The following is a 2,901-nucleotide window of genomic DNA, read 5'->3' on the forward strand; positions in this document are numbered from 1 at the left end:
AGAGGAAATCTTTCCTCTCCTACTTTTAGCCATGTGGTGAATACATCCTCATACTGCTCACTAATTTCATCTCTCATTCTATATAGAAATAATAGGAGAACATTCTGCGGGACACACAAACCAAGAATTTGACCTCCAAAATAGAGAAAACCTTTCATTTCAAAGGTCCTTCTGATGTTTCATAGAACTAAGTTGTGGACATAGATGTGGGTGTGCTCTAGTGTCCCATTTTTTTAATGTTCCAAGAGGCCTTAGAGGTTAGTGATGATTCCAGGAGTGGGAAGTGTGGGAAAGAACATGCAGCAGGAGAATGGACATCCTTGAATCCTGTTGAAGAGAGCCTCTTTTTCGCAAAGGAGAAAGTTACTCCTGAGGGTAATGAGCCTGGGGTTGGGTTACAGAGATATTATTTTATTTATTTATATTAAACTCTACCATATAGGTGTTATTTTAACCATTTGATAGATAATAAAGTGAGTCTCAAGATAAGCAGTTTGTTCAAGATCATACACCTAATAGTAAATAGCAGAGGCAGAATTAAATACTTGTCGAATTTCCAGGCTAATATCCTTTTTTCTCTACCAAGGGCAGTATGATATAATAGTTAAGTGAGTAGATTTTAGTGCCAAATTACTTTGGCTCACTTTCTGGAATTTCCTTTTATTAGCTGTTTAACCCTGGACGATTTATTCAACATATCTACACTTCAATATTCCCGTATGAAAAATAGTGAGAATCATATGACCTCCTCAGGTTGTTGTGAGAATTAAATGAGACAATTAATTACAAGCTTTTAATATATTACTTGGTACATAATAAGGGATCAATACATGTTAGCCAGAGTTATTCTAACATGATCTTGCTTCTGTTATAAACAGCAAAGAATATTTTAAGGTGTTACTTGGATTCACAGCATCAAAAAACATCTGACCAGCAACTTGGAATCTTGAAAAGGCCATAAATAAATGACTGACTACTCCTAGTTTAGACAGCTTATATGGAAGGATTCTGCAACAATGTTAGTCTAAATAAGCCCTCTAATTCATATGTTCTTTCCAATATACTTCCTGGCTGAAATACAATTTTTTCATATCTGTCTCCTCTAATAAGGTGTTCAATAACTTAAAGCTACATATGAATCGGAGCCAGAATGTATACAAAGCACTACATTAGTTACTTTAAGAGTTTACATTCTTATCAAGAGTGTTTTTTTTAAAAAAAAATATTAAAACAAAAAAAGAAAAAAACCCCAAAAAAGGTGTAGATTAAATGCTAAAGGTGTTTGAAGGTAGGAAGGATTGCTTCCAAGCAGGAGGATAAGAAGATTTAGAGATGTGGCCTTTGATTGGTATCTTGACAGAAAAGTAGATTTAGATGTGTAGAGGTAATAGGGAAATAAAAATAGGAAAAATATAAAGGAAGGCGAATGGAGTTCAGTAAATTAGGAGTGAAAGAGATTAGAAGCAAACAAAGAAAAACAAGTTTGGTTTACATCAGGGTGTGGGAATCAAAAGTATTCTAAAAACTTTGACTATTATGCACAGAATAAGGGGTACAATTGATGTATTTAAGAATAATAGGATCTGACTTGCCCTTTGGGAAATAACTCTGGTAGCCATTTATTTACAGTCTGGGCTGTGTGAGAGAGAGGCGAAGAGGTAAATTAGGTATTGTGGAAATCCACAATGATGTCTGAATAAGGTCCTGATGGTGAAAAGGACATTTCTGCAATGAACTGTGCAAGTAGAATTGTCAAGATCGAGCCATGTTTGGATGAATTTCTATGGACAGAGGAGTCTAATAAATTTTAAGCCCATATAGCTAAGAGAGTGCTGGAACCCTCAACAGAAACAGAAACAGTAGGAAAAGCAGGATTGACAGAAAAACTGAAATCACGGTGGGACAACATAAGTTTCAGGCCCATCTTTCAGAACTTCCAGGTAGAGTGTCCAGTAAGATGTTGGAAAGGGGGAATGATATATTAGAAATAGAAAATAACCACCATATGCAGGGTTCATTATGAAACTTGGATTTCTTCTGCCATCCTTGTGGCTGACCAGTGGCCCCAGCTTTCCTCTATGAGTTTGTTAGTGGTTTCTTCACAAACCGTCTTTTCCTGTGTGACCTTCACATTACTTATGTTAGATCATTTACATTCACCAACACATAGAATATTAAAATCAGATGGTGTGGGACCTCAGAAATTTTCTCATTTTATAATTTCACTATAAAGATGAGGAGACTAAAGATCAATATAATTAAGTAGCTTCTAAAGGTTATTAGATATTAATGAAGGATCTGCTTACCACTCTTCTGTGTGTCATGAGATAACTCTCTCCAAAGCTCCTGTGTGTCATTAGATACTTCTGCTCACCCCTATGTCACAAGAAACTCCTGACCTCAGGAAAAGAAAAAGTAATGCTAAGAAGAGACCTCATTCTTGGAAAGAGGCCCCAGGCGGCTCGTTCAAGTTACTAGACTTGCATATTGTTGCATATTGTTCCATGTGAAGATGAGCAACACACTGTTTCAAGGTAGCAAGAGGCTGAGGGAGTGCACTTTTTCTTTCTGATTATACATGTTTTAAATCCCCAACACACAGTAATCTCCCAAGGCAATTAATTAGAACATGGTTCCCTCTATTTGCATTTTTAGATAATATCTCTGAAAAATATAATTCATCTTAATTGAAGGAATGTTTTGTGTGAGAAGTATTTGCTGTAATTTCCTGTGTAGGAGTTGAAAATTGGGAAGGAATGAGACGCTGATTTATTGTTGTATGTGAATCACCGATTTCAGCCACACCAAATACTCAGTAAATTAGTTATTATATTTAATTTTAAGTCCCAAATTACTGCAGTTTGGAAAAAAGAACAGATCATACATTGTATGAGATGTCCA

At 35.7% G+C, this 2,901-nt stretch overlaps 1 protein-coding gene across 1 annotated transcript in view; it reads right to left on the bottom strand.

Annotated features, from left to right (window-relative positions):
* Positions 1 to 2,901, bottom strand: part of KCNMB2 (potassium calcium-activated channel subfamily M regulatory beta subunit 2) — a 234,392-nt gene that overhangs the window by 146,576 nt on the left and 84,915 nt on the right. The window lies entirely within an intron of this gene.

Source organism: Pteropus vampyrus, unplaced genomic scaffold (genome assembly GCF_000151845.1).
Source record: "Pteropus vampyrus isolate Shadow unplaced genomic scaffold, Pvam_2.0 Scaffold14, whole genome shotgun sequence".
NCBI lineage: Eukaryota > Metazoa > Chordata > Mammalia > Chiroptera > Pteropodidae > Pteropus > Pteropus vampyrus.